We start from the raw sequence: 12,800 nt of genomic DNA on the forward strand, positions 1-12,800 counted from the left end.
AAAGAAAAGTCCAACAACTGGAATTAACAGGAAATGAAGCTGGAGAGCCTGGATAGCCAGTTCATTCATCAAGTCTGTTCTTCAGGACTTGGGTTTTGTTTGGACAGTGCATTGCCTTCAAGTTCCATGACCACCTTCTGCAGCACTTCAAAGGTATACTTCAGTTCAGCAGGGTAGTTTAAGTTCAAAGAATATATCAGGCCAAACAACATGGCAGCAGCTCGGGGAACACTGTCCAAATCCTGCATCACAATGTGGGACTCGAGGACAATGCCAACGTCCTCTGGTTTTTCATTGGCATCTCTGTGTTTGCAGACATATATACCCATAGTGGTATCCTCAATGGATTCCTGGAGGAGGGATTCATCTGCTGCCTGTACAATGCACAAAAAGAATCAAAGTGTGATCACACTACATGCAACGTCCATATAGGGAATACTGCACATCTGTATTGAGTCATTTATGAAGATCACTACCATATTATCTTACATGTTAGCTGACTGTAAAGTAATGACAATGGGTAGATGTTTTAAAGCTGATACAAAATATGAAAGATAACATCTCAACATACTAAACCTAAGTAACACTTACCTTATTAGCTTAACTTATTGTTGAAAAAATGACAAAAAATTATAATCACAGCCATTTTAGAAGGTGTAGTTTGTGGTGCCTTTAAATTATTTTGTGTTATCCTGAGAGACTGATTAGAAACACACAATAGTTTCAACAAAAAACAATCATTAAAACCTTAATGAGTACGGTGTACTTTACGTTTATCACCATTACAGACATGCTGTTTAAAAACAACACACGCAATAATATATTTTTAGTCACAGACTGTGACGGACCCATACGAGTTCATTAATGGGAAAACACTGAAAGCCTAGCAACAACGACAGCTGACAGTATTATTGGTGTTGCCTTCCTTATAAAAAAATAAATAAAATCACAAGCCATCTCTGCTCTGATACAAGTCAGTGATCCTAAAATGTCTTGTTTCTCATCTATAACACACATTCTACATCTCGGAGGCAACGTCCCAACATCGGAAAGAAGAGTGAGAGTCGGGTAGCATGTTGCTGCGAGAGATGCAGCTCCATGGAAAGAACAAACATGTCCTACCAAAAAAAAAAGAAGAAGAAGAAATACTCAAAAACCGAGTGTGTTTCGTTTAACTAAGTTGTCGGCTTCCCAAATCAAAGACACACATTTATGAAAAGTATGGTCCGTGAAAAGTCACAGAAAAGTTTTTTCATGACAATTTTAAAAGAGAAAACAACCTAGGCCTATGATGTATGAATTTCCCCAAACAAACTCTGCCGTGCACACATTAAGTTACCAGACATAAAAACTAATGCAAAGATATTCAGGGACGGCAGGCATGGCTGCTAGCATTAGCAACCAGCGGTGAATGAATGAAAACGTTAGCATGAAGACTGACTTGGATTTACTCGACATTACCGGCAAATAAAAAGCCAAACCTTTTCAAATCTTGGTTAGAAACACTTTGCTTCTAACACCGGCTCATATTTGACAAGTTTTTTATTACCTTTATGTGTCCTGAGCAGCCCAAATCCATATATCGTAGCGAGGGAGAAAATGGTGGAGATTGAAGGTCTTCAGCAGCCGTTTTCTGTCCAGGAGCCGCCCCGAGGCTTTTCAACTCCCGCCTGATACAACATAACTTTTTCCTTTCTTCTTCAAATGATGGAGACATGTAGGTTTTAAATTCCTCGATATTGAAATGCTTTTTTAAGATTGAATCATGTTTTGGAGAGTAATACAAATCAATTATTAAATTGAACAACCCTCCTTCTTTCATTTATTCAAATGTATATATTTGAATATCTGAGGATTGAAGCTGAACCGAGGCATCTGGTCAGCGGTGTTGAGACGAGCCTTGAGCTTCCATGTCAACGGTGCGGCTGCAGAGATCCGGGCTTCCCTCCTTCCTCGTGGTCATTGGGGCCCTTTGTCCTCTGGATGAGAGAGGATGTTGAAGGCCATCACCAGAGAGCCTCTATCTAAAACCTCGGCTCCTGCCGTGACGTTACGCCATCGTGACGTCATTCAAATCCATCGTCTCCATAGCAACTAAACACTTGTTAATTTGATGACATTAGACTCGACAACACATAAAAAGACTTACATTCTTGACTTGAACTTTAACACCAATGACTGTGACATCACTCGGACTTGAATCTTGTGTCTTGAATCCACATGTTGAAAAAGTGCATTAATCAGTTTATTTCACATCAATGAACAACTCAACCCTTCTCCTCCTCCTCCTCCTCGTGTCTCGCCTCCGTGTGAACAACTTATAACTTTACACTTTGGTCAGAGATCCAAAGCTAACAATGCACCTGGAGCCGATAAATCAGTGGTCGGGTCCTCAGTCACTGTGCGGACCAGTTAGTGAGTGTCTTCCAGAAACTGTTCCAGACCTCCATCAGCACAGAAACTGTCCTCAAATGTTGGAAACACTCAACCATCGTCCCCATTCCCAAGAGAAGCCCCCCCAGGGCCCTGAACGACCTGCGCCCAGTGGCCCTCTGCTCCCAGGTGATGAAGGCTATGGAGAGGCTATTCAGGCAACACATTCTCATCTGACCAACTCACAAACTCGACCCGCTCCGATTTGCACATCAAAGCCGCAAAGGTGTGGACGATGCCAAAGCCTTCATCATCGACACCATCCACAGACACCTGGAGCTTCCCAACACCTCCACCAGACTCCTGTTTGCTGACTTCTCCTCGGCCTTCAACACCCTGCAACCGCACATCCTGGCAGAAGAGACTCCAGCGTATTTCAACTTGAGCAGCCAGCTCATCCTCTGGATCCTGGACTTTCTCACCAACCGAACCCAGCGAGTCCGTATTAACAATAACCTGTCTGATCTCCTGACCACCTCCACTGGCTCCCCACAAGGCTGTGTGCTTTCTCCGCTGCTCTTCATCCTGTACACCGACGAAGTGCAGATCAACGCACCCCAACTGTGACCTGGTGAAGTTTGCTGACGACACAGTTCTCCTGTCCCTCCTGTCCGGTCCCTCCCTCCACCATGGACCCGCTCTGCAGCAGTTCACAGAGTGGTGTGACTCTTCCTGCCTGGAGCTGAATGTCAGCAAAACGAAGGAGATGGTGGTGACCCTTCTCCAGCAGCCAAAGGGAACTGGCGGCAGCTGTCACCACTATGGTCCACGGTTTCTCCGGTCGAGACAGTTGGGGAATACAGATACCTGGGAACCATCCTGCACTGCCAACTGAGGTTCTCTTCCAACACCGAAGGGATCCTGAGGAAGTGCCACCAGAGGATGAACCTACGAAGGAAACTGAGCTCTTTTTCTGTCAGTAAGAACATCTTGCTGACATTCTATTACACATTCATTGAAAGTGTTTTAACTTTCTCCATGTGCTGCTGGTATCACTCTGTAACTGTTCAGGATAGGAACCCGCCTGCATAACATTGTCAAGGTGTGTTGTAAGACTATTGGACTCCCTGCTCACCACCTGAGCACTGTGTACGAGCAGCAGGCGAGTGGCCTGGCTCGTCGAATTCTCAAGGACTCAACCCATGCTCTGTTTCCGGCATTTGAGCTGCTGCCGTCTGGTCGCAGGTTCCGATGTCCGGCCTGTAAGACCCAGAGGAGGAGAGCAACCTTTGTTCCCAATGTTATTCTCCTCCTGAACTCTAAGAACTGTACGACGGTTACAATAACTTAAGCCTCCTGTGTTACACTCAAGTGCAACATCACATGACCTCTTGTGCAATACTACTATGTCACTTTAACTTCAATGTCACTTTTAATTTTAATTTTTTTAACCACGTCTCACTTTATTCATTTATTTGTCATACTTTATCTGCTGTTTTACAGTTTTTTTTACATATTGGTCTTGATATTATTTTCCACAATCCATCTCTCTCCTGTTACTGGCAGCAGACCTGCCATTGTAGATAATATGCAGTTTTTTTACTCACTTTTGCAATTGTTATTCTTTTTGTTATCTTATTCCCTGCTCCTATTTTTATGTACCGCTCTTCGCCCTCCTAATTATTCAGTTTCATCAGCTTATTTGTGCATTTACATTCTTACAAATCTTGTATCTGATTTGTAATTGATGACTTCAACCAAAATGCCAATTTGTTGTTTTTTTAAATAACCAACGCCACAGCCGATTCGATTATTGAGGTCCAGATACTGGCTGCCAGATAAAGCAATATTCCCTGTACATTTAAAAAATATCATAAATATTTTAAGCTTAGATTAAGATATAAAATAATATAGTACACAAAATATAATACAGTAACTTAAACAATGTTATTGTATATACTCGGTCATTGAATCAGTAAACCAGTTGAGTCTCTGTAATGATGATTAAAATCCAGCAGGTGTCAGTATTGAGCAACACAGTGACACAGCACCGATACAGTATCAAACACAGTTTGAGTAATGTGCCGCAACGCTTCACGAGGCCTCATCTACCCATCACTATACCTGTAACGGTGAAATCATCTCAGGGACAAGATCACCACACTGAAATGGATGAACTGGTTCCTCAGTAGGGTTTCGGGAGCCTGTCAGAAACCTGTGAAGGAAACTTTGGTGAGACCTCAGTCAAACATTTCACACACTCAGTCATATAATCATCGGTCCACATCAGAGCCACTTTGTGTGGGGTCAAAGGTGGACTTGCTCCTGTGGACATAGGCCGACCCATTAATACCTCATGAGGCCTTAGTCCTGTTGTGGTATTTGAAGTACTACTACCCTCATGCCAGGAGGAATATAAGATGAGAATGTGGGTGGGAGGTCAACCACTGGCTACCACCATCTGTGGCGGCCGTCGGTCTGTCCAGCTGACCTTGTAGAGCTTGTTTTGTCTGTGGAAGGAACACAAACAAGACTAGGTCTCCAGTGGAGAAAGGCCGTCCTAGCTGCACCAGAGCACTATGTGCTATAGCGTTAAAAGGGACAGCTCACATCACAGGAGGACAGGACATCACAGTACACACAAACCACGTGGTGACGAGCTACATTTCCAGCCAAAAGTTCACCCCAAGCCAACAAAGGACCAGTAAAACGCAGGAAACATTGCTCCAATCAAATCAAATCACACTTTATTTACATAACACTTTTCATGCAAAGAAGAAAACGCAACAAGAACCAGTGGTTATTTGAGTCACTGTTGCCTTTCTATCATCTCCATCCAGTCTGCCCATTCTCCTCTGACCCCTCACATCAACAAGGCATTTTCATCCACACAACAGCCGCTCACTGACATTTTATCTTTTTCGGACCATTCTCTGTAAACCCTAGAGATGGTTGTGTGTGAAAATCCCAGTAGATCAGTTTTCTGAAACACTCAGACCAGCCCGTCTGGCACCAACAACCAGACCACGTTCCAAAGTCACTTAGATCCTCTTTCTTCCTCATTCTGATGCTCAGTTTTGACTTCAACAAGTTGTCATGATTAACCTCTACATGCCAAAATGCAGTGAATTGCAGCCACGTGATTGGCTGATTATCTATTTGTGTTAACAAGCAATCGAAAGCAGCAAGTGAGTGTATAGTCATGCAGTGTTTCAACAAGTGGCAACAGCTACATCTCAAAAAATTACAATATCGTGAAAAAGTTCAGTATTTTGTCACTTCAGAAAGTGAAACTCACATATTATCTAGATTCATTACACATGAGTGAAATATTTCAAGCCTTTGTGTCTTGTAATCTTCATGATCATGGCTCACAGTGTCAGGGTTGTAGAGGGTGAGGTAGGACCCAAATGCAGGACAGTTGAGGAGGAGGCACTGAATCCGAGATAAAGAGGTTTTTTAATGAAAACAAACAGGAACAAAAAGCGCTGCGTGCGGCAGGTAATCCAACATGTAAAAATCAAAGAAAGAATCATGGACGTGGTGCGGAGACAACATCAGAAAGTAACATCAACCATGAGACGAGGAACAAAGGGAAAGTAGGGCCATAAATACACAAGAGGGCTCAGGGACGACAAGACACAGGTGAGACAGATCAGGGCAATGACACCAGGAGAAACCGATTAACAATCAAGGGACACACACGAGGAAAACACAGACAGGAAATCTGAAACTTAACAAAATAAAACAGGAAACTCAAAACATGATACAGGACATAATGATGACATACAGATAATGAAAACCCAAAACACAGTGTCTCAGAAAATTACAATATTACATAAGATTCATCAAATAATATATATATAGATTAAACACAAATGTCAGCTTCTGAAAAGTATGTTCATTTTCATGCACTAGTTGGTTGGGCCTCCTTTTGCATGAATTCCTGCATCAGTGTGACGTGGCATGGAGGTGATCATCCTGTGGCTCTGCTGAGGTGTAATGGAAGCCCAGATTGCTTTAATAGCAGCCTTCAGGTCATCTGCCTTGTAGGGTCTGGTGTCTCTAACCTTCCTCTTGACAACAGCCCATAGATTCTCTATGGGGTTCAGGTCAGGTGAGTTCACTGGCCAGTCAAGCACAGTAACACCATGGTCACTGAACCAGCTGTTGGTACCTTTGCAACGTGGGCAGGTTCCAAGGTCCTGCTGGAAAATGAAATCAGCATAAAAAGTAAAGCTTGTCAGCAGAAGGAAGCATGATGTGCTCTAAATTTCCTGGTCGGTGGCTGCGTTGACTGTGGACTTCAGAAAACACAGTGGACCAACACCAGCAGATGACACGGTGCCACAAATCATCACTGACTGTGGAAACTTCACACTGGACCTCAAGCAAGGAGATTCTGCGCCTCTCCACTCTCCCCCCAGACTCTGGGACCTTGATTTCCCAATGACGTGAACATTTTACTTTCATCTGAAAAGAGGACTTTGGACCACTGAGCAACAGTCCAGTTCTTTTTCTCCTCAGCCCAGGTAAGATGCTCCTGACGTTGTCTCTGGTTCAGGAGTGGTTTGACTTGAGGAACGTGGCATTTGTGGCCCATAGGATTCGTCTACGTCATCTCCCCCTAATTCTTGAATGGATTTTGCTTGACAGTCCTCTCAAGGCTGTGGTTGTCCCTGTTGCTGGTCCACCTTTTCCTACGACCACCTTTTCCTTCCACTTAACCTTCTATGAATATGCTTGGATACAGCTTGGATACAGCTCTACCGGCATCTTTAGCGATGACTGTTTGTGGCTTTCTCTCCTTGTGGAGGGTGTCAGTGACTTCTGCCTTCTGGACATCTGTCCAGTCATTAGTCTTCCCTGTGATTGTGTGGCCTACTGACGCAGACTGATGAGAACATTTAAAGGCTCAGGAAACCTTTCCAGGTGTTTTGAATATTGCACTTTTGTATGATATTCTAATTTTTTGAGACGTACCTGTGTGTGTTCTCCAGTGCAGGGCTGTTTAATGGAGGCCAGTACAGCCAGACAGTGACATATTTACAGAAGACATCTCCTGTGATCACAACGACCACAGTAGAGCTGATCTGTGATCTGTGACACAAACACAGTTGAACTGTGTCCTTGTTCTCTCTCATCACATTCATTTCTTCCCTCTCTGTTTGTGTTTGTGTCTGACAGGTTCTATGGAAACTTGTTTCTGGACCAGGACTCGTCTGCCCTCACAGATGCTGACATGTCCATTCAGCTGGCTCCTGATTGGCCGATGGGATACTTCTGTGAACTGATGGGGTTAAAGGTCAGCGAGTGATGTCAAATCTGCATCCTGAGATGTATCATCATGGATCTTCACTGAAGTGATGTCATGTGTTTTGATTTCATGTGTGTTAACATGTTTAGCTCATTTAGCTTCTTTCCTCTGGACTGGTTGTCGTCCTCTCAGGTATTACACACCGTATTACACTGTCATCTTTGAAATTCATGAACGCCAGAGGAAGCCAGGTTAGAAATGTTAATACACTTAGTTTTGTATTTAGTGTGTTGCAGACGTTTGATAGTCCTTCATCCAAGTCTTCGTCCTGGTCATCATTTTCCTGTCTGTCTTCCTGCTGATTAGGTGAGCAGTTCATTTTCACTGGTTCATCAATAATGCATCTCAAACTCAGTTGTTTAGTGATTTTGTAGGATCCTTTACTGTTTGTTCATTCTGCTTCTCTGCAGAAGAAAGAGATCCTGGAAACAAACCTCAGGGTCCAGACAAAGATCAAACAACAAAGCAGAGGTAAGGACAAAGAGTTTCACTTTAGTCTGAAAACAAATGAGAGAAACTTGTTGGAAACTTGTGTTCTTGCCCCCCACTCTTTTTTCATCCTGATTGGTTTTCATTTGATGAACTTAGAGCCATGTATTCACATCAGTCACTTATTCTCTGTCATAAATGAGAGAGGGACATTAACAGGATAAATCAACAAGTTTTTTGTTTATAAAGGTTGGGTGGCTGAGGCAGATGTCCATCTTTAGTCGTTCATCTTTTATACTATACTGTTATCTTGTGTGTTGCAGTTATTGTCCATTTTCTAACTAGTTAAAGTTCTCTTATTGATGAAATATTTGCCCTTCAGTCAAGTGTGGGTCCAGAAAATGACAACGCTGCAGCTACAACACAGAGAATATCAGCAGAGCAGCAGGATGAAGTTTGCTACGCCAACGTAAGTTTCTCCAAGAACCAAGAAGATCCTCTCTACTCCAACATCACGCTAGCTCAACACAACAAACAGAAGAAGAAGACAGAGAAGGAGGGAGATGATGTAGTGTACACAGCTATCCAGTTAACTGCTTCAGGGTGAGTCTTTTACCTTTTTATTAAATTCCCTCAAAGTCTGCGCTACATGTATGATGTGTAACTTGACTGGTGGATGGAGGTAACCATGTTAAATCTGTTCTTATTAAACTGCCTTATTGTTGTGGTTTTATTGCTGTAAGTATTTTAAACGTATGTTTACCCATTTCAGAATAAGAGGTGAAGCTGAGGAGGATGTGTCTGTGCTGTACAGCACAGTGAACAAAAAACACAGAGAATGAACACAACACAAACCTGTGTCTCCATCTGAAGTTTCCATGAAGTTTATCCAGTTTGTCTTAAAATGGACAATGTGCTACTATACTGTCTACAATCATTTCTGTTCAACTACTGTACCTACACATAACAGGGTTATTTAGCTCTTTTATAGCAAAGGTAGCATATGAAATAACATTTTAAGCTTCAGAAATGAAACATTTCTATTAAATTTGCCCGTATGCACTGCTGTAATTTCCTGTCCTGTGTGGGGAGAGCCATGCAGGAGCTTCTTGTTGGACTGTGTCCAGATGGGAGGTGTCTATAAATGGAGAGGAGTGTGTTTACTGGAGGACCACACGCTGTGTCTACGGTGACAAGTGCTGCTTTAAACACATCCTGGACCAGAAAGGTCATGACAAGAAACCATGACAGCCATAACTACCTCCCTGACAGAAACCTCACTGCCTTCTGAGCAGGAGACGAATGTGCAACTGATGCATGGACATTAAAAAAAGATTTATGAAAGAAAAGAGAAAGAGAAGAAGAAAGGCAGTGATCAAAGAGGACGACTGAGGACAAGACAATGATCCGACTATGAACACTGACACTTGAATGTGTGGGATTCATATGTGGTTAGTGTGTGAGAACCAAACTCAAGGTTTATAACACGTTGAGGAACATCATCCAGAGTGAAGCCTGAGGTACAATAAAACACACACTGAAAAAAAACTCTGTTCCATTTCCAAGAAGAAAATTTGTACATCAGTTGCACATATTAAAGTTATGTTGACCATGAATTATTTGTGTTTAGTTTACTCACTTCTTATTTGTCCAAATAACATAAAATAGATTTAAACTGTTTCCTTCATTAATGTTCATGAAACTAACCAATGTTAAACCAACATGACGTCTTCATGTATAGTATGTTCAGTTACCCTATGCAAATCAACATGACTATTTTATTTATTTAGTTATTTATTCAGTTAACATGTGTTTTTGATATAAAGTATTTGCAGTATTTTTTTACATCAACTTAAATTGTTAAAGTGCGTCTCACACTGTTAAGATATAAAACTCCTGCATACTTTGTGTGTCCATCCTACATAATATTTAACTATTTCTGTACATGAATCTACTAAAATAAATGAATGCAGCCAAACCAACGACCACAATTACTAACATGAAGTTCTCTAAATAAATGAGGCCATGGAGAACAACATTATTTTCAACTAGAGATGGGTGGATGAAGCCTCATGAAGCTTCTGGTGCTTCTTCCTGATTCTACCAAAAAAGATTTGAAGCTTCCAGTGACATCTAGTGGCCAGCTGCGTTTATAGCAGCCACCAACTTCCAAACCATTCACACATCAGTCAAGTCGCTCTTAAGCAGCTGTGTCAACAGCTTGAAATGTGACTTATTACTTGAAACTTAATTTAAATATTAATTATTTCTGCTGTGAAGTGAGATGACAAGTTTTTCAGCATCAGTGTTTTGGAGACATGACTGGAAGTTTCACTGGAAACAACTTTCAATGGTGATGATAATAAGGACATCTCTGGATTTGGATGATATACATTTCCTGGTTGTTATTAAGAGAAAGTGGTTTTAATGTAACACATGGTGTAAAAAGATTCAAATGAAACACTGTAGAGATACTTTTATTTCTATGAATGTTTCTGAAGGACTTCCTTATGGCAGTGTGGAAATAAAGTGAATATGTGCATGAGAGAATTGTGCTTGTTTGATGTATGTTTGTGGTTGTGCAACACTTGTTATTTATGAACAAGATCTCCTCAATGGTATAATCCTCCACTATTTCTCTCATAACACTATGAAGCAGAGAGGGAACACTGAGCATTTTGCGTCTCCTTTTAATGAATGAAGGGGCTCCAAAGTTTCCGGTGTTTCTTTGTGACGTACGAAGCTTCAAACGTCATCGGTCACGTGATCACAGAGATGTGACACAAGCCTCGACACAGTGTTTCCAACCAATCTGCTTCAATAGAGTGAAACAGGCTCCAGAGCCTCAGTGTGGAACGTCCCATCTCTACTTTCAGCAACAAGAAAAACTGTATTTTGTTGAAGAATAAAAACTAGTTCTATAAAAGTAGAAAATACAATGGAAAATCCACTTGTCAGTATCATGTAGGTACGTACACATGTACAAACACGCATAAATAAACACAATTCAGTCATTAGAACAAAGTACTGTCTGACCTTAAACCAGCTTCCTAGTGAAACCAAACATGTTCCCTTTACAAGGACAACACTTGTTATCAAAGAGTGTGGAGCAAAAACACTTCTGACCTGCAACATGTACGAACACTTGTTATTAAAAAAAAAATAAAATGCCAAAAACATAGATGAAGGCGATGCATGTGAGCTGCATTATTTCAGTCCAGTACTAGTGAATGACAGTCCATATTCCCGGGGCCAACATGGTCGACTGGGTTCAGAAGTCTTGAAGCGATGCTCCCACAAGGCTCTCCATATTTAAACTAAATATGAGCAGCAAACAGCAAAGGCAGTGAAAGTGAGTTCCATAAGTGCTCAAAGCGTCATCAATGCAATGAAAGATGTTGTGTATTCCAAGGGCCAACATGGTAAACTGTTTAGAACCAAGGAACGCACAACACCATCTCTGAATGCACAACACGTGGAGTAGTCCGGTCTGGAGGCCATGAAAGAGTGGATGAGTGTTTGAGCTGCGGTGGGAGGAGAGAGATGGACGGAGACGGGGGATGTTTCTGAGGGGAGGAAGGCTGTTGTAGTGACCTGTTTGATTCGAGGGTGAGGCCAGTGTCAAGGATGAATCCAAGGTTGTGGGTGTGGGAGGAGGGAATCAGGGGTGAGTTGTCCATGTTTGGACGGACGTGCTGAGCTGACTGGGTGAGGAAATACTGCGTTCATCACAATTAGTGCTTTATTGGAGCAACCATGGAGTAACATGAGACAGATTTCACTGCAACACACACACACAAGTCTGAAGATGCTGAAGGACTCTGAGATGTACTATCACTACTGGACTCAAGATACTCGCTCAGAATCACTTCAGTGAAAAATACTTAGATATAAAATATGTGGGCACCATGTATTTTAAATACATCAAAGCAGCAGAGAGTCTTGTTGTCAACATGTTGCGTCCTTTCCTCAGGTCCACTGCAGAGTTAGATGTACTGTAAACTCTGATCACCTGATGTGGAGGAAGAAACGTTAGAAAAGTCCATTCGGAGCAGAATGTTGGGCCGTGTAACTTCAAATGATCCTCAACAGACTCGTCTATGATCTACCATCATTTATCATCTCTTGTTTACCAGTGCACCAGTTAACAGCATGAATGAAGAACACAACACTTGACTTGGAATAACACACAGACCTCTAATTTAAGGATTCTTGGTGCTTTTACTTTGTTAGCAGAGAGAGCTGGACACAGCAGAGTTTGACTAACCTGCTCCAAACATGCTTGGTCCTGTATGAGCACACCTTACTTTGAGAAGAAGATGAACCTTCTAACTTCAGGTGTCAGCCTCCTCTAGAAATGACAGTGCCATTACACAGCCATCGCTTCGTGTTGGTATCGAGTCTGTTTTCTGACGTGTCCATGTGAATCAGGCAGGTTACTGACTACTTCCCATCGCTAGCTGTCCCAGCCAAGACGTTGTGTGGTGAAAGCTACGTTGAAACCATCTAAAAGGGCTGAATGTGGTAGAAAAATGAAATAAAATTCTGCCTTTGGTGGTGCTTTGTCTGATTGTCTTATTGCAGAAACCACCCACACCTCCTGGTATTTATTTAACTTGATTTAAGAGATCTGAGCACACGAACAGCAAAACGTCTTTGAGTTAAAACTACTACCACGTGG

General features: G+C 42.1%; 1 long non-coding RNA gene across 2 annotated transcripts; it reads left to right on the forward strand.

Moving 5' to 3' along the window:
* Nucleotides 1-6,768: 6,768 nt before the first annotated feature.
* On the forward strand, nucleotides 6,769-9,191 carry LOC125002659. 2 transcript variants are annotated; one of them, XR_007111807.1, is made up of 7 exons: nucleotides 6,769-6,905; nucleotides 7,561-7,678; nucleotides 7,780-7,822; nucleotides 7,917-7,996; nucleotides 8,101-8,161; nucleotides 8,502-8,722; nucleotides 8,892-9,191. It is a non-coding gene; the product is annotated as an uncharacterized LOC125002659 (long non-coding RNA). The 2 variants fall into 2 exon arrangements; XR_007111806.1 differs by having other exon boundaries at nucleotides 7,561-7,822.
* The last annotated feature ends 3,609 nt before the right edge of the window (nucleotides 9,192-12,800 follow it).

The sequence above is a fragment of the Mugil cephalus genome, chromosome 2 (genome assembly GCF_022458985.1).
Source record: "Mugil cephalus isolate CIBA_MC_2020 chromosome 2, CIBA_Mcephalus_1.1, whole genome shotgun sequence".
Classification (NCBI taxonomy): domain Eukaryota; kingdom Metazoa; phylum Chordata; class Actinopteri; order Mugiliformes; family Mugilidae; genus Mugil; species Mugil cephalus.